This window comes from Coturnix japonica, chromosome 4 (assembly GCF_001577835.2).
Source record: "Coturnix japonica isolate 7356 chromosome 4, Coturnix japonica 2.1, whole genome shotgun sequence".
Taxonomy (NCBI): domain Eukaryota; kingdom Metazoa; phylum Chordata; class Aves; order Galliformes; family Phasianidae; genus Coturnix; species Coturnix japonica.
The window spans coordinates 10,671,944-10,691,417 of NC_029519.1; the positions used below are offsets into that span (position 1 = coordinate 10,671,944).

Sequence of the window (19,474 nt, forward strand, 5' to 3'; positions counted from 1 at the left end):
AGCATGGGAAAAGAGGTGAAAGTTGGTGAATAAACCCTGATCATATCTAAGAAAGAATATTTTTACAGTCAGGGTGATGAAGCACTGGTACAGGTTGCCCAGAGAGGTGGTGGTGCCCCATCCCTGGAGACACTCAAGGTCAAACTGGATGGGTCCTGAGCACCTGATGGAGCTGTGGGTGTCCCTGCTTATTGCAGGGGGGTTGGAATGGTGGCCTTCAGGGGTGTTTTCTAACTCAAATGATTCTGTGTAATATCTTAAATATACTCATACACAACTCCTTATTCACTTTACTGGTGCTGAATATAAAAGCCCCATGGAAAACATCTGCCAGACAGAAGGATCTTAGGAAAGAGGCTCTTTTTTTTGACATCACCATGTTCTGCACACTGGGAAGCTAATAGGGCATGTTCTCACCCTGCACTGAGCTTTCACGGAGAACAAGGGGATTGGCTCAGCCAAAAACAAACCTAACACCCCCAGACACTGGTACTCTGCTCTGAGTTGTCTCCAATAAGGGTGCCTGCATCCTTTTCCCCATCCAGCTTAGGCAGCACCTGACTGTGCAGGGATCTGTAGGGTGGGTGTGAGTCAGCCTGAAAGTTATTAGGTGAAGGAGCACTGGATATGTTAATGGCAGGTATTGTTAGGATGTTTCCATAGCCCATCTGGCACTCACCGAATAACTTTTCTTCACCCTGGCCCCAGGGAAAATTTATCTGTTGGGATTAGACTGGCTGTCCCAGGCTCTGTCCTCACCCAAACTAGATTTGGAGGAAAATGTATTTGGAACATGTATTTGTCTGTGCTGTTACACCAGCTCTGGGAATGGCTGATGGAAGAAGTCCGTGAAGAAGTCCATGGCCAGGGGTCAGTGTACACAAATACAAACATTTACAGGAGAAGCAGAACTAGAATTACATCAGGGAAGGGCACCCCAGGACCAGTGGCTGCTGACGAGCCAGCATCTCTGGATGTGGGGGTTATAACAGCACTCCTTGTATTGAAATTGAATGGTTATAGGTTTGTGGGGCCTTCTGAAACAGCACTAAGGAACACATAGGGTGATATCTTTAACTCTTCAACTGACCAGCCAAGCCAGGCTCACAATTTTCTCTTCCCAGAATCTTAGGCATCCAAAGGAAATGAAAAGGAAACCCAGGAATCACAGCACTGTTAATAGTCAGAACCAACTAAAACGACATCACCAAACTCAAAGTTTTGGGCTAGGAGTAAGGGATTCATTTTAAAGATTATTTTTATCTACACGAATGTCTCACTTGAAATCTTACTGAACTCCTGGCAGACAGGTACTGAATAATTATCCCTTTATAAAGTGCTTTCTTTCCTCCAATGTTCAGTACATTTGGGAATCTGTTCCCATTCTGATGCTCTGAACGTTCAATTTCCTGACACCAAAAGCTAGGTGACTATCCTCATGCTTAAACACTGAAATATAAAAATCACTGAATATCCAACTGCCCTTGCTGAGCTCAAGTAGGACTTGGAGTCCCCAGTGCTCATGGAGGGAACCCAGGCTTTTTACCAAGAAGACTTTCCTCTGGCTCTTGGTGATGGAAGCCCAAGGCACCGAGTTGAGCCTCACGCTCTTCCACTGGTCCTGAATGCTTGATGCTCCCATTGGTGGCTGTAGGGACTGAAGACATTCCAGACTCCCAAACCCGGTCCCTCTGCATACAATAATCTCTTAGCAGACTGAAAGTTACTTTTGTTTTCTTCCACTGCCACTGTCCATTTTGCCTTCGGCAAGCATCGATTTTCCACAATTCCCTTAAGCCCGCATAAAGCAGCTGCCAACACGGCTCCCTCGCGGGAGCCACTTCTTTTATTTGTTGAACAAAAGAATCATCAACATTGTCTTCAGTGATACTGGGCGAGTGGAGCCTGGGACTAGGATGCCGAGCTCCCTCTCCTGGCTGCCGGATCAAAAAGAATAGCTGAAGAGTCCTTCGGACCACGCACTTCTGAATTGCCGGGCTCCGGCTGGAGGAGGAAGAGCCCTTACGGCTGTTTTGCTGAATTTCAGGTGTTGACATTCTTCCCACATAAGAAAAGCGTTGGAAACTAAGTTCAATGCTTTGGAAAGAAGTATTAAGTATCTGAACACAGAGCCCACTTTGCCTTTTCTCTCATCTGTCACTATTAGCAAACAAATCCCAATGGGCAAATAGCACTGGGAGCCTATGCAGAACATCCACCTTTTGCTCTCACTTTCAATTATCAGAGAAATGTTAGTCCACAGGCAGGGAGCGGAACAGGACATTCACATGGAGATTTGCCAGGGCGGAGAAAAGCCCCTTGCTTTCTAAGAGCATCTGGATCTTGAGAGGTGGTCAGTGAAAACTCTCCAGTGGATGCACTGGAGAGATGGATCTACAGGACCAGCGTGACCCAACAGAGTGCAGCAAGCAGCACTGAGGGCTTACAGAGTTCAAAGCCTCATTGCCCTTTCTGTTCACCAGCATACTCTGTTCTGCACTCATACGCATCTAAAAACCTTCACATCAGTGCCAAAGAACAGGTGGTAGCCATGACTCAATTACATGGGATCATTAAATATTGCTGTTTCCAAACCAGAACTATCCTCTCCTCTCTTTACCAAGATGCACTGGCCCAACACATGCTACAGGCTTGGAAAGCCTGATTTTACTCCTGAGCCAGGCCCCAAAATTTGGGCTGAACTGCATGTGGCTCTCACTTTACTCCTCAGAACAGGTTCAGAATAAGATGCAGCCCATATTGCCCATGGCAGAAAAAAAATGAATTCCTCTCATTCAAAAGCATAGTTGAGACAATCCATCTATCTGTTCTGGGCTGTTTTACATGGCTGACCACAAGCCATCCATCTTGGCATAGTCTTAGGATGGGCCTGAGCTCACATGCATCAACACATACAGAAGTAGTGAATACCATGAAAGGCTGCACCTTAAGCTCATGATGGCTGGTCTGCCTATCAAAACTTTGATGCAACTTTACTGCCCCTTCTTCTAGGTCCTATTTGAGAACTACAACAAAGGCAGACAGGAAACATAAGTGGCCAGAGGTACACAATGGTTTCCACTTTAGAGGAGATATGCTGCTGTGCTTCTTCTGTCAGCTTGGGTAATTTGGCATAGGCTGACCATCAAAGCTCCCACACTTCTGCAAACATCCAAGACCTTACACCCATTCCCAATGCAACAACTCATCCTCAGCAGCCACTTAAGCAACTGTAGCCCATCTCAAGGTTTTTTAGGGGCAGAAAGGATCTGGTGAGAAGCAGACATGTCTGGGAAGGGGTTGTATGTCCTGGGCTCAGACACAGCTCACCATGACCTTCTGCAACTGCAGGATGGATAGAGAGCAGGCAGACTGGATGCTGCTCACACAAGATACAACACCCTCTCTGTGGTGTCTTTCATGGCCAAATCCTGCTTGAGCTAGACTTGTTATGACAAGAGGGGAAAACGAGCTTCACAGCACTGTGACGAGCGGCTCAAAGGAGGAAGAATCTTCCCATGTAAAAGGGAAACGAAAGCTCAGCAACAAGGTCACCTCCACTGCCTCAGGCAATCTGAGGGATGACAAAAGTTGAGACGTGTAGCACGGCAGCAGAAGACAAAAGCCATCCCTGGAGGGCAGAAAGACAGGGGGAGCACACAGCATACAAGGAATTTAATGTGGGGAAAGCCACCAGGATCGCTTTCATTTAAAGGACGTGCTCCTGCCTGGATAATGTAGGCTAATGGCTCGCAGAGATTTGACCAGAATTTACTCAGAGCCTTTTATGCTCCAGACCCTGGCACCACCACCAGGTGGGCAGGTGGCCAAGCAGCACACAGCAACACAAATAATTGTGGGAATTTGGATCTTGTCTCCAGCTCTACAGCTTCTTACCCTCTTATACCTGTCACTTCCTGCAGATCCAACAGTTTCTAAGAGCAGAACGTTCAGGACAAGTGCTATCTTGCTTGGAATAGAAGTGCAAAAGGCCTGAAAGCCAACAGCAGCTGAGAGGCAGCTGGCTCCAATGTGAGTGAACAGCTGGGATGTGCACAAGTTTTCCAGCAACGCAGGGGAAAACCAAATAGAGGAGCCTTGATCTGTGCTGCAAGTTTTAGCAGAGCAGAAAATTGGACACTGTTCAGTGCAAAGTGCTTGGCACAGAGGGGAATAACTGGGAATATGGTTTGGGGTAGCATTGCAGACTGCACCAAGACAGTACATCTGGAGTCAGAGCCCCGGGCACATAGTACAGCCCTCAGCATTTTAGTGCTGGGGGACAGACGCATGCAAGCACTTCTCTGCAGCAGTGGAGGAAAACAGTGGAAGAAAGTAGTCTCAGAGGTGTTGATTCAGAGCTTCCACAGCTGTGAGTGCTCTGAGAGCAAAGGGATGAGCAAGGAGAAGCAATGTCTGAGCTCTGCAGCTGTCCAAGACCTGCACAAGGCTCTCTGTGCCATCCTCCATTTCCCATTCATGTCTTGGGTGCAGTCTGCTGCACAAGTGTCTCTGTGTTTCTGCTCCAGAAAGGAAAGTCACCCCACAATCACAGGATCATAGAGTCCTTTGAGTTGGGAGGGACCCCTGAAGGCCATCAGTCCACCCCCCTTCAATGAGCAGGGACACCTACAGCTCCATCAGGTGCTCAGAGCCCCATCCAGCTTGACCTTCAGTGTCTCCAGGGATGAGGCACCACCAACTCTGTGGGCAACCTGTGCCTGTGCCTCACTACCTTTATTGTAAAAAACTACTTTATATCCAATCCTAGTCTCCCCTTTCTTGATTTGAAACCATTTCCCTTGTCCTGTCACAACAGATCCTGATGAAGAGTCTGCCCCCCCCCCCCCCCCCCCCCTCTTTTTTTCTTCCTTACATTTCCCCCCGCCCCCCTTTAGATACTGAAATCATTTGTGGACAGTAGAAAAGGCAAGACTCGCACAAGGGAACTGAGCTCCAAATAGCCCTAAGATTTGAAGAGAACTCGTTCAGGCATGAGGGTAACCAAAGAGCCCTAAAAATCTTCATATCCTCTCTTATCACCCCAGGTCATTCAAAACCCCTCTCTGGAGTGTCTGAATTAAGATCCTTAATGATGCTATCATGGAGCAGAATTGTCTTTGAGCTGCAAATAAGAATTAAAGTGGTACTTGGCAGCTTAGAAGCCGGTACCACAGCAATATCTTTCAGTGAGGCAGCTGTATTTCCCCTTTCTATTGCACACATTTAAAAGCTTTTAAGACAATAATCCATCCCCTCTGCTGGCAAACCCAGTGCTGGTCTATTCTTTGGGTTCTTAAATCATTTTAAAATACAGGGCAACGTTGTCTTAAAAGCCTTCTCTCTCTCTCTCTCTCTCCCGGCTTCAGGAAACCTCAGTGCAGCTCTGCAGATCTTACCACACTTGGAGACACCAGCTCAGGGCATTCCGGGGATCCATTACCAGCCAGAAAGGGCTGAGCGCTGCCTGACAATGACAGTGCACTGCCACGGGCAAGGATCTTCACACTACGTCATTTCTAGGCACTCAATGGGACTGTCTACATGGCCCAGAGTCTTTTTTTTATATAAGATTTAATCTATTAGTTCTCTGTACTAGAGGCAGTACTTTGTATTTTCTGAGTTGCTTAAGGGCAGCAATAGATGGCTTGGCTACAAAAATTCATGCACCCGGTTGCTCAGGCAGAGCTCTGGCTACAATGTCCTTTAGCTTGCTGTCCTCACCCCAAATTTGATTTCAAAACCAGATAATTCAGTACTCAAACTTTATCATTGCTGCATCATCTCAGATAGAGGAAAAAAAGGTGATGAAATGGAGAAACTGGGAAGACTTAAGGGGCAGCTCCACTACACAGGGTTGTTAATTCTATTTACCTTTGTCAAAAATCAGATGTTTTCAGCCCACTTAGCAGCTCCAATAGCCAGAAGGTAGCATACTCCTCCTCATGAGAGTCAGCCTCCCCTCCCAGTAATGGAGGTTGATCCTAAGTTCAGCCACCTAAAAAGAAATAGAAGGTTTTTGCATATCTCTTGGCATAGTTTTGGCAGGCTTGTTGTTGGGTGTGAAAAGGGAGGCAGCATAACTACAGTCAACCCAGCTGAGAATGATACTCCTTGCCATTTGTCAAACCCCTCAAGACAATCCAAGAGATGCCATTTCATTATTTCCTGACCCCTTATGTCCCCATTCCTGCTACCTTGGATATGAAGGAAGGGTGAGACTGCTCCTGGTGCAACAGAAACACCAATGCTCACCTGCCTAGCCCTTACAGAGCTGTGCGCTCCCTTTGTCAACTCATCACTCAGATAAACAGAAAAAGGGTTGCTGCTTCCCCTTCAGGCCACCATCTAGCCCTGCAGGCAGCTCATATCCCCCATTCCTGATTGCTTTTCTGCCCTGTACCTGGCAGGTTTATATTCCACAGGACAAGCCTGCAAGACTCTCACCCTCCTGGGAGCCAGGGCTCTGCAACAGGTGGTCCATGGGCAGTGATGCTTTGCCCTAGGGCTCAGTACTGCACAGCCTGGAGCTCTTTTCATTTTCTTTCCTACTTCAAAGATCCAGGCAAGTAAATATGCTATTTATGGAGATATTTGGGAACGGCTGAGGCTATGGGGTACAGCATGGGATTAGCCCAGCTTGGGCTGGAAAGCAGCCCTGAAAGATGAGAATGAAGAGGAGGAAGACTGCTTTTCTATCCATTTGGGTAAAATAATCTCCCAATAAGGAGAGAGGAGACAGATGCGAATATGGCATAGTGATACACACACAGTCCCTCCTGCATGTAGGATCATAGAGCTATTAGGTTGGAAAGGACCACTAAGATCATCAACCCACCTCACCGTGCCCACTAACCATGTCACTCAGTGCCACATCTCCACATTTCTTGAACACCTCCAGGGATGGTGACTCCACCTCCCTGGGCAGCCTGTTCCTATACATCACCACCCTTAACTCAGAAGCTTTTCCTGCGAATCTCCCGTGCCTCAGGGCATTTTCAGTGCTAGACCACAGCTCCTTTTCCTTCCTGACCCTCTCCAAAAGTGCTTTGAGCCCATCTAACTTCTACATCCCTCTTCAAGTTGCTGAACTTTCTCCACGCTCGCTCCTGCTGCTGCCAGGGATCCTCCCCCTCGCCAGCACTCGCCGCTTCATTTATCTGCAGGATCAGTTGTAGCCGTATTGATTTTTCCTCTCACCCTCTCCTCTCTGTGTTTGCTTTCTGAATTATGCAGCGGTGCAGTTTTTCCTCCTCGCGAGGAGCGAGTGAATTGCAGAGGATCAATTGAGCCCTGCCATAGTTTAGTCAGGAATCCCCAGTAGGGGCCAGAAGAGAGAAAGGAGAAGGGGAGATAATGAAGATGGGGTCGATCAATCCAATCGCGGTGCAAAGGAAAGAAAGGAAAAGAAGAGAGAGAAGGGTTTGAATAATCAGGCACTTTTCCTCATGCAGTCCTCAGATCCCCCAGTCTCAATCAATAATCAACTTTGACACTCATTGCTTCAGAAACAAACACAAAAAGTCCTTCTAAACTCAAATAATGTTGTGCTTTATGGCATGAGAATAGCCAATGATGCCCTGCTAAAGATGAGGATAGGGATAAGATTTCTTCTCCCTTCTTCCTCTCTTCCCTTTTAAAAGTATGCGTTATGAAGGCTGGCTAGATCCTGGCTGAGCCAAGATGAAAGGAGTGCAAACAGGGCTTTTAGTAGATTTGTTGTTGCAATTATTTTGCCAATAGTAATGATTTCAAGACAGGACACAGGATCTTTGATGCTGTGCTGGTGACGTGGATGGGTGGACAGAAAGTTGCTAGCTTTGTTACAGCTTTGCATGCAAATTGAGAGGGAGATAAAGCCTGGGGTTATAACCAGACATAGCTTAGAGCGTGCAAATTAAATACAAGTAAGTGCCTGAGACAAGGCTCAGGTGCCATCTGCTTGTCAGGACAGCAAGAGACACCACTCCCCACTTCTATCAATGCTTTGCCTGCAAAGATGCTCCAGAACTCATTTCCATCACATGGTTCCTATGCTGACTTCACAGGCCAGAAGAACAAACACACAAGGTATGTTGGACTCCTGCTCATCCCTTCCAGACAGAGCAGTGAACTGGAGCTTGCAGAGGCATAATAAAGAAAAGAAGCAGATAAGTACTGCAGGTGTAAGTAGGAACTACAGACAATTGGCCACTACATCAGAAACCCAAGTGAGAGGACAAGTGAATTTCCTGTGCTTTAGAACTTGAAATCAGGACAAGTTTTGTTGTTTTTTTTTCCCTCCAGAACAGTTTCAGCTAAATAGAGCCTCTCTTTGATGAGAAAGATGCGGGGAAGAGATTTCCTCTCTAGATCAGGAGAAATACTGATAGTTATTTCTTCCCTAGTGAGCCATATCAGACTTTACAAAGAGAAGTGAGACCACCCTTCCTTATGATGTGGGAGTTAACTTCATGGAACCAAAAGAGTAAGCAAGGTTGGCATAGCACAAAGGAAAGCACAGCAACAACAGCAGAGCAGCAAGGACTGAGGTTGCAGCAAGCAAAGGTTTGCTCAAATGCAACAGCTACAAGCATAGAAAATAAAGAAACTAGTTACCTTCAGAAAGCCTGCAGCAAGCAGGAATCTCCAGTGAGGAACCCTCACCTCTATTGCCAACCCTTAAATGAGGTCTGGAATCCTGGTTCCACCCCTTCCAGTCACTCAGTGCATTGCATGCACCTGAGCTCCCCTGAGTTGGCCCTGCCTTCCCACCAGGTGCTCAATCACTGCTTCAAGCTGTGACTTAGCATTTCCACTACAGTTAGAAAAGACCACTAAGATAATCTAGAACAACAATCAACCCATCACTGCAACCATCAAACCAACAATTTAATCCCTATCTTCTATACCCACAGAATTTGTAGGAACATTGTATGTCTGAGATTTCTCACCCCAGTGTGCTGACATGAGCCAACAGGTTTGGAAATTACTAATGAAAAAGGCAGAGCCTGCTCAACATGAGATTAAAAGGTATATGTGAAATAGCTCGTTGTGGGGCTTGAGCAAGGAGGATGGGATCATAAAAAAGCTATCAACGGGATTGTATAGGAAAGAAAAGCTGTCAGAAAAACTGTCAAACTTATGTATGACAGGCAAGTGTCATACATAAACAGGGGGTGGACATGTTTTATGCTTCCTCCAAATGCAAATGGATGATAATGTTGAAAGAATCAGCATTAGTTTGCACGTGTGTTTGTGTGATGGGTTATGAATTGCTCTACTGAAGGCTGACCTTTGCCAGTGCTGCCCACTGCATCCTCGAACGGACCCTGCTTCCTTATAGTGCTGCAGGGAAGGTGCAAGCAGAGAAGACTTTGCATCAGGTTTCTTGGAAAATCTCCTATCTCTATCACTTGTTCCTGAGCCCTGCCACTTCAGGTGTCTTGGTCCAAGGAGTTACATAGCTTCAGCAGGCTTTTCTAAGACCACCTTCATACCAATTTCCTTGTCCAGTCTCTCCACTAAAGAGAGGCCATCTCCAGCCCATTCTGACAGCAGGAATCCTTGGATTACAGCTGCCCAAGGAGGGCAGGAGGACAGGCCAGCCCTGATCATCATGACAGACGAAGCTCCTTCCTCTCCTCCCAGAAGTTGCTCCACATATTCTGCTAATAAGGGCACAGGGAGAGAGAGACAGAGAGAGAAGAAAAGAAAAACTGCTCTAAATTATTCATTGACAATATCATTATGTGTCATAACAGTGTGTCTGTGATGGGAAAGAGTGAGTGTGGCAGGGGCTGGGGTAGCACAGTCCAGGCTGCACAATAGCGAGATCTGATTAAATATTGATGTGCACTAATTGGCTACAGGGTTTCAGGACAGCTTGGGCTTTGTTGGGATCATTTGTATTCTTGCTTTGGAAATGGACCCCCCCCACACACATAAACCCTACATTTTCATGTGCAAGTCCTCTCCCTCCTCCTCCTCTTTTCATCCGCCCACCCTCTCTCCCTCCCTGGCTTCCACTCCTTCCTGATCCCCTTGTGTGTGTACAAATTAACAAGATCTTAACCTCTCCTGATTTTCTACAGCACTGACACTCTGCCAACACCTCTGTGCAATTAGGCTAAGCTTGCAGAATCATTTTTTGGTGCAAAAATCAGGTCTTGCTCTTGCAGACCATCCTGTCTTCTCAGTTGTGCCTGGACTTTTCTCTGAGCCATGCTCCTACTCTTGGCCTCAGAGCAGACAGAAAGTTCTTCCATGGCACTTTTTCCTTCTGAAATGGTCCAGACCTTGAGTTGGGAAGCAGTGACAGTGGAGCTTTCCATAGAGCTTGTGCCCACAGATCTGATAACAGTCTGGGAGATACACACATTGCTAAGGGTAGGCAGAATTGAAGTTTATGAGCCAGGTTATTTCTTGGTGTAACTTAAACATCACGAGGTCTCCAGTACTTGACTAGCCCTGCCCATGACTCCAGCTGCTCTCAGCATCTCTAACAGACCCATAAGCTGGTGGTAGAGAAGTAGGCTCCCTATTGCAATCAAGAAACAGGTTGCTGCAGTCTCTCTCCTTTGCCTATGGGCTCCCCTATGAGCATTTTTTTCTGCTACAAATCCCCACTTTCAGGATGCCCAACTGATCAGAGTGAGGTCCTCTCACCCCCTGATTTGTCTGTAAGAGACAGGCTGAGCTCTCTGAAGGCTGAAGCTGCTCCCAGCAGAGCAGTGTCAAAGTAAGGGATATATTCCCATAGTTCTTCATGCTTTACAAAATGCCCTTTCCCAGAATTTTGGCATTTTAGTAATACTATTTGGAAAATTATCCCCAGCATCAGATAAGATTAACTAGAGGTAGGAACTGGAGATGATGATGTTCTTTTGTTGTTTTTTTTTCCTCCAAACTCTTGGTTTCTAATAGTGACAAAGTCTTAAAGAAGAACATTCAGGATCTACTCTACCATGAAGTTGAATGGCTGAGAAAGATAGCTTGGGAAAATGCATCTGTTAAATATCTTTCCCAAAGTATCTTTAAATAAATCATAGATTCATAGAATCACAAGGTTGGAAAGGACCTACAGGATCATCTAGTTCAATCGTCCTCCCATTACTGTAGCTACAGCAAACCACTAAACCATATCTTGTAGCTCTTCATCCAGATGCCTCTTGAACACCGCCAGGGACAACAACTCCACCACCTCCCTGGGCAGCTATTCCAGTGCCTGACCACTCTGAGAGAAAATCAGGTGTCCCTGACTGAAAAGAGGAGGGTCTGAAGCACCTGATGAGCTCTGATGGATATGGCTGGTATTACTCAGTTCAGTTTTTACTGCAGGGAATGAGGGCAGAACTTCCCAGAGATCTCAGTGCCAGCTAGGTGGCTGGTGATGTTGGTGCTCTCACATGCAGATGGGAGGGACTGTGCTTTTCCCTTTCCTCACCCACAAGCACAACCCTACTGTAGGAAATACAAAGCACAAGTTATTTTGGCCAGAAGTTATTCTTTACTCTGCTCTATCTGTAGAAGTCAGTGCTGTATTTGATAGAGTCTTGCCAGGAGAGAAAATCAGTTGTCACTCTCGAGTGTCTCTTTCATCCCAATGCTTAACGTGACTCCAGTTCCAGTTTGAAAGGTATCCGAGCAGTCACAGGAACTAGGGGATTCTCCATCTCACCGTACATTCCCATGGAACTTTTCCAGTGTCAAGTACCATTTGGCTTGGATATTTCCTTGGGAAGAAGTAACACCTTTATACTATCACTTCCCAGTGGTTCTCTATTCTATAGTTTGACTGATCACCTCCTGAACCCACACAAACCTCTATCATGAGAATCACGCTGAGGCCAACTTCTCCCAGTTACAAGAATTATGACATCCTCTCATTTTTGTCCAAAGGCTCCATATTCCTCTCAGGAGAGATGGTGAGCACCCATGTTAACTTCTGAAGTGCCTTTGCACACAGGATGAAGCTTGAACTGTTTGTTCTCCATGCCTTAACGATCCTTCCTCCTCTTCTTTGAAACCTTTTACATTATTCTTTATAGGAAAAACAAAAAACAACCCAAGAAACCAACAACTCAAGCAACAACAAAAGAGGTTTAGTTAGTTAGTTTGTTTACTTATTTAGGACTAAACTTTCTTTTCCCTCCTGCATTGAGCAGAGCCCATTTCAAAAGGGGCCACGTGTGGGAGAGTCTCCGGTGGATCCCACAGTTTGGGGAGATGGAGAAAAAGGCCTGATTGATAATCAGAAAGGAGCTAAGTGAGATGAAAAATAGAATGATGGGATTCATGTTAAAAGGGAACAGGCCTATCTCAGTGACTAAAATGTCATCAATTTTTTATTAAACAGAATCTTTTCAATAGACAAAAATGAGCTTTTCTGTCCTCACTCATTCACTCGTTTTCTCTTTCTTTTCCCCCCAGATCTGCCTTTGCAGCAGTGCCTCCCATACGAAGATATTCTGCTTTTCCTCTTTTTTTCATGCTCCCAGGTTTGATAAGAGGTGGGGGTTTAAATAGAGGCCTGAAGGTGTATTTAAGACTATTGCTGCTACACCAAGCACTGAAATGTGGGTTTCCACTCACCCTTGCTGGGTCAAAGCTGTCCATCTGAACCAGGGAATGGACTTTGCTCATCCCTATGGGTCTCTCCCTTTCTTTGTAACCTGCCCTTGTGCTCTGCTTACATTATAAGTTGGACCCTGCAGCCCTGTGCACTTGGACACTCATAGAAGTCAACCAGGACAAACCCCAGACGTTGCCTATAGCCATGGTGACAGCTTTTCATCAAAAACCCTCTACTCATTTTCTTCACCTCCAAACAACACCAGATAGCAGTGACTGAGTTTCAGAGCAGTTTTGGGTCCACTTGTCATCACAACATCACCTGAGATCCTTTAAAAGTCACTTCCCATGTATTATAAAATATACATATAGTGCAGCTCCCCCACCTTACTTAGTACCACGTTGCAGCTTGCACAACAAGTTCTGCTTCTCCTCTGAACCCGAGCTTCAGGTCCCAGCAGGGTTTATTTATTTACACTTCTAGAAGAAGGTCCCGTCACCTGGGAAGCCCAAACGTTGCCCCTTATTAGCAGTTTGGTGACCACCTCCAGAGCTGATAGAGGCTTCCAGAGGGCTTTTCAAGCACGTCAAAGAGCTCAACACTTTTCCATCCACCTGCAGAGACAGCTGTCTGTCTGCAGCAGGTGGGCATCTTTCTAGATGGCTGCATCCCAGCTGCTGTCTCTCAGTCTGTCCTATGGGGTGGGTAGGAAAAGACTGATTCGGTGAAAATTAACATGGGATTTGATGTTTGCCCTCGTACTTGGGGAAATGCACGTGAATTTAGTGGTTTTCTTTTATCCACACGTGCTGGTGCATTTGGGATGCATGCAATTGCATGCATGTTTGTGCCTTTGGGTGCTGCTTCCCAAGATAGACAAAGAAAGAAGCATGACCAGTTTCAACTGTGCATTCTGTTTTGTGTGTCAGTGAGTGCTGAGCTTCTGTGCTGCGGGTATTTGTGGGCAAGTAAGCAATGCGGCGTGCAAGGCGGCTGCTGCTTCTCACAGAGACTGCCTCTCATTTGCTACGTTACAGCTTTATCCCTGAGCTATCAGCATGGAAATCTTGCTATGAGTCCAGAATGTATCAGGGTAAAGCCCTGCTGACAACAATACAAGTTTAGGACCCATTTACCAGGGGAATTCCCCCCCCCCCTCCTTAATCTCCCTTGAGCCGAGCAAATGTGAGAGAAAGAATAAAAAAGAAAATACAGACAGAGGGGGGGAAAAAAAGCGAGAGTGAGGGAGAAAGAGGATTTCCTTCAAATCTGCTCTTTCTGCCCATGATGGAGTCTCATTCCCATAATCATTTTGACAGGTGTGCAATGGTTGAAAAGTTGGGGGGTATGAGGGCGAGGATGGGAGGAGGAGCTCCAGAAACCCGCTTTCTCGGCACAGGCAGCCCAGTGCACCCAGCTCGCTGATTAGAGATGACAAGCACACCTGCCATCCCCACGGCCCTGCAATTAAAGCCTCTTTGAGGTCCCAGGAAGTGACCGCATTAGAAAAGCCCCATCGCAGCCAGCTCCTTAGCATATTTCCAGTGTCATTAGCAAAACGGCAAAGGCAAGGCACATCGGCGGAGGGCTCTGACATGACCCGTGCTCCCTTCCCTCTCAGGGAGGGGATGCAAAGTGACTTTTAAAGAGGAGTATTTTTTTTTTTTTTTTTTTNTTTTTCTTTTTCCTTTTTCTTTTCTTAAATTTTATTTCCAAGCTCCTCTCTCGTCACTCCCTCCCTCCTTCTCTTGGAAATGTTCCATCTTCTCTGGGGTCGACGGGGGAAGGGAGCCAGAATTCATTAAAGACAGAAAAAGGACTTTGCTAAAACTGGGCAGCTTTCAGGAAGGAATTCTTAATTCAAGATGCTGGTGTGTATTCTTGCTTTGCTCCCCGCTTTCTAGACTGGATTTTTATTTTCCTCTTCTTTTGTGCACCCTCTTCCTCACCCACATTCTGCTCCTGCTGTCCCCTGTAGGATGTCCCCCATCTGGCTGGAGGTAGTTGTGAGCAAGGAAACCCCTACTCCACAAAACCAGAGTCAGGGGCACTGATGCCAGGCACTAAACTGCCTAGAGAGGTTGTGGATGGTCCATGCTTGGAGGCAGCTCTCTCCACTGCAGAGGGTTTAGAACTACATGGTCTTTGATGCCCCTTCCAATCCAAGCCATCCTATGATCTAATTCTCAAAGGACTTCCCAAGTTTTCAGCTCCAACCCACAAAGGGAGCAGTCTCCAGGACCAGATCCTGGTCCCAGTGATGCCGAAGATGAAAAAGACATCTCCTAAACCTGCCATAAGGCCGTGCAGTTCTGAAAGACATCTGTGGGTTTGTTATACCTCCAGCCCTGATCCCCCGTAAGCAAGGAGGTCCCTAGAAGGAGTTTGCTGGCAGAGTTCAACCTTAAAATCTTCATAAGAAGGAGGTCACAGGTCTTGAAATTCTTTAGTTTTTCCACAAGTGAACCATTACACCCATCTCTATTCTTATTCCATTTGCCTGCTGTGGAAATGGGAATTCCGCTGCTAGCCTTCAGACACAGAACTTTCTGCCATGCTGCTAAAGATGCCAGGAGAAACCTTTCCTTCCTCCCACAAGCCCTCCTCACTGTCTCCCCTTCATCCTCCTGCCTCATTGAACACCTCCCTGACTTTTAGTCTAACACAAACTGCCTGCAGCATCCCTTACTTCTGTGGGCAATTGGATTCTTTCTTTGGTAGGGAAAAGCCTGGATCTGTCACGACCTTGCCACGCTCGTACTAACCCCATACCTCCACAGGATGAGGCCATGCACCAGTGCTACTGTAATCATGAAGGCATTGCATCACCCCACAGTACCTGCAGGATGCAATGGGCAGGTGAATGTGACTCTGAAGTGTAACAATCCTGACAATGATAAATAATGCACACTGAGCGCTCCTGCGAAAGCATTCAGAGTTGTTATACTCAGCTAAGAAGCCCAGGGCCTTGACAGCAGAACAAAAGGGTCCCTCAGGGACTGTTGCTTATTCCCTCTTGAACACTAGGGATTAGCAAAGCCATTTTAGAACAGTACTGATAGGTCTTTCAGCTCTGGAGCACTGCAGAGGCTTTAATGGATTCATGTGCGTAGCACTGCAGAGGTGGAGTAGGAGCTGCTCTGAGCAAGGAAAGAAGCAGCTCACAACACTGAATAACTTCTAGAGCAAAGCAGAGTTCAAGAGCAGTGTCTTGATGTGACTCAGGGCTAGCATCACTCAGCATGATGACACTTTAGCTGGCATCACACACGTGGAGATGCAGCCAAGACCACCATGGCAGACCTCATCCCTCTGATGGTTAACATCACTTGGGCATGCCTCCTGGTGACCTTGGTGCCACTCAAAGAATGAAACATGGCTCACAGTGCCACTGCAGTTTTGACTGCTTTATAGCCCTGTACATTAAGCCCCTTGTACTCATTTACAGAGCAAAGGTCTGAATCAGGTCCTTTATAGTACACATGGCATCATGTACAATATGACAGTTCCACCAGCCTTCTGCCTCAATACATATCTGATTTGCACACAGTCTGTGGGCAAGACAAGAGAGGAAAAGTCTCACTCATGGCTTAAGGTAGATATAACCCTACAAAGAAACTAGGCATCAGTGCTTGCCTAGTTTCTGAGAGCTGCTCCCAACTCCTCCAATCCATAGCAGATGTATTTTAGCCTTATAATTACACCTAATTCCCAGCTCAGGCTAACTGAGGACAGAGTAGTGCCCAAGTGCTCCATATATCACTGCCTGCAGATGTGAGTGGTATAGCATGTCCCCAAGGTAGCTTCAGACCTCCAGTGGTTAATTATATTAATGGTTAATAGTCTAGAAATGAGCTGGTCAGTTCCCTTGTTATCCAGACAGAAGCAGCTCAGGGACCTCCCTGGTTTACCCTTTCAGGATGTTCCATGAAGCAGCCATGCTTTCCCTAAATCTTAGGGTCATTAAGGCTGAAAAGGACCACTAAGATCACGTAGTCCAACCATCAGCCCATCACCACCATACCATGTCCCACAGTGCTACATTTACCCTTTTCTTGAATGCCTCCAGGGACAGTGACTCCACCACCCCCCTGGGCAGCCTGTTCTGTGATGGAGAAGGAACAGGTTGGATTGCTCACACACCTTCAGAGGAGGGGAAGTGAAGACCACCCGGTGCTGTTCCTCATGGGATGTCTGCAGGCGTACATGTGGGACATCCCAAGCTGCTGCTGCATCTTCAAAGCATGAGGCTGGGACAGCAGATGGGGTTGGTGGCCAAAACAGAGGAGGTGGATGAGAGGGCAAAGAAGAGGAAGAGTGGAAAGAGAGAAGAGATGAGTACTGTAGAGAGTGAAACAGAGCCCAAGGATGAGCTCTCTGCCTGCTCTGTCACTCCTGGTGCCCTCAGGGGACAGGTATCCAGTCTGCAGAGCAGGCGAGTGCTGTTCCAAAGTAATGGTTAAATCAATGTGTTTACAGATGATGACACTAGAGTGACATACAGTGGAGAAGCCTCATGAAAAAATAAACAGGTAATAATCACACTGCAATGTGCACACTCCACTTCTCATTATTGCAGAAAAGAAAAGGCCCACCAGAGTTCATAGCTTCAGGAGATTAACCATTCCCTCCCTGGGGGGGATTTGTTCTCAGGGCTCCCCTTACTTCAGAGCAAACAGATGCAGCAGTGCTTACAAGCAGCGAGATGTGTCACCTAGCACAAGCTGAGAGATGTGACTTAAGGGAAAGTGCAGGGAAGAGGTGCTTACATAGATTGGCAGGAGGAAGGCAGATCCAGTTAGAGCTTTCTGACTTCATACCAGAGGAGCTTGCACCCTACTTTCTGCCCCAGCATGATGCTCTTAAGGGCACTGTTGACCTCCATAACCCCAGGCAAGACCAATTCTATACCCACACCTTCCTATACATTGCTGGAGAGCTGCTTCCATACAGCTCATTGCATGTATAAATCCTCCAAGCAGACCTGCCTCCTTGAATCCTTCCCAATCAGTTGCCCTACAGTCACAGAGGTCCCTCAGCCAGATAAAAACCAAGAAGTCTTTTTAGAGATGTTGAGTACATTCGTTTGCAGACAGATTGAGGAGAAACACTCAATGAAATTGAATTCACAATGGGGAATTAATAGTTGTAAGTATGTTCTTTGCTCTATAAAAATGGATTTATAGGCAAAAGTTTCCTAGATATTCACCTGTCATCCATAGATCTGCAAGCCAAGGATATGTAGTTTCTGTAGTTATCTCTGCTGGACAACACTGTTGGGCTGCAATAGGTGTTTTTGATTTGCAGAAGAGTCATCTTCTAGATTTAACGTGAGATTGAATCACACATTGTGTGTTGGGGAGAAGTGCTCTCATAGGGCTGAGTTTGTTCATCCACTGTTCATTCCCAACACAACTACTTCATAGTGCCTGTATCCATGTGTGCCTGACATGATTTTGGGGTCTTTAATGTGCCAAAAAAAACCCTTAAGTCTTAAAGGGCTAGAGCAACACACAGAATAGCCACCCAGAAGTCAAGCTACATAATGAAAAATGGGAAAATCCTTCCAGAAGACCAAGAGAAACACTGAAACAGTTTGAGGAGTGGGTCTGAAGACACTTGGTTCATCCAGACATATGCCTTTCAGCCTTCTGGGAGGACCCAAGGAGGTGGATGCTACCCCTCAGTGCTGTCTCCAAAGAGACTTCAAACACCAGTCCCCTGTCCACCCAGCAGCTTTGTCAGCAGGGGGGGTCATTCAACAGATTGTCACCTATGCAACACATTAAGAAGGTTTGGACAGTGTGAACAGGGACAGCTGATTGTCACTAATTACCATGCCATGGACACGAGGGAATGTCAGTCTGTGTTTCACCCATGCATACCCAGTGCCATCAGCCCTGAGTAGTACTTGACTCTGACTGACATCAGCTCCTTCCTGCCTGAAGCTAGGGGCTGTGTGCCTGTCTCCTCCTGCTAGCCTCATTCCCTGAAGCTGTTGAGCAGTATCAAAGTGTAAGTTCTGTCTGTCTCCCAGGGAAAGAGAGCATTTTGTAAAATGTCAATGGTGTCCCTACTAATCATAAACCCATGAAAAGCCCTGAAGCACAAAGCAACTCCTCAACATGGAGAGCAGAGCTGGGTATGACCTCACATGCCTCATTCCATGAGATGTACAGTCTCTTCCCACCAGAGCACAAACACCCCTGGGTGCCACTCCCAGCCCCTTAGCACCCATGAGTTGTTCTGGAGATGGAAGGTGACAGCAGTTCAGTTGCTTCTCTTTCACCCAGTAGCGTATGGAGGAAAGGGAGAAAGCAGGAATAGAAGGGGAAGCTGAGCTACAGCTCTTTATTTAACCAGGATATCAGTACTAGACACAACATTGCTATCTGCGCAAGACAGCAGCCCCATCATCTCAGTAATATAAAGGCCATAGGGATGAATGTAGGACTTCACAGTGTGAAGGAAAGCACAGCAGTGACAGCAGAGCAACAAAGACATAGGCTGAGAAACTTGAATTTTGCCCTACATATGAGCAGAAGAGAGTGCAGATCTAAGTATGAGATTGCACTCCTGAATAGGTCTGGTCTAGGTTGTGTGATGTCCTTAGGATGCAGATTGTTGTCAGCTGCAGATGTCACTGCACGGGGACCCCAGCCCCACGCTTAAATATCATATGAGAGTTCAGAGACCAAGGGAGATGCCTAGGAGCCACTGAAAAGCATCTGAAATCCATCTATACCTGCCTTGAAGCATCTGTGTAAGCTCCTTTTGAGAGGGATTTTGCTAATGCAGAGGGATTACACCAACAGCTCTCTTGTGCCACACTATTTAGTTTGGGATGTTTGACAAGCGAATCAATCAGCCTCAATCCAACCCTGAGGAGCAGATAAATGTATCTTGCTTTTATTATGAATA

The 19,474-nt window shown here is 46.5% G+C and overlaps 1 long non-coding RNA gene across 3 annotated transcripts in view; it reads right to left on the reverse strand.

The window, feature by feature from the left end:
* The window catches only part of LOC107312886, a 58,613-nt gene that overhangs the window by 10,540 nt on the left and 28,599 nt on the right, over positions 1-19,474 (reverse strand). For all 3 annotated transcript variants that reach the window (XR_004307175.1, XR_001554672.2, XR_004307176.1), the window contains one exon: positions 5,875-5,998. This is a non-coding gene — a long non-coding RNA (uncharacterized LOC107312886). The remainder of the gene's footprint in view (positions 1-5,874; positions 5,999-19,474) is intronic.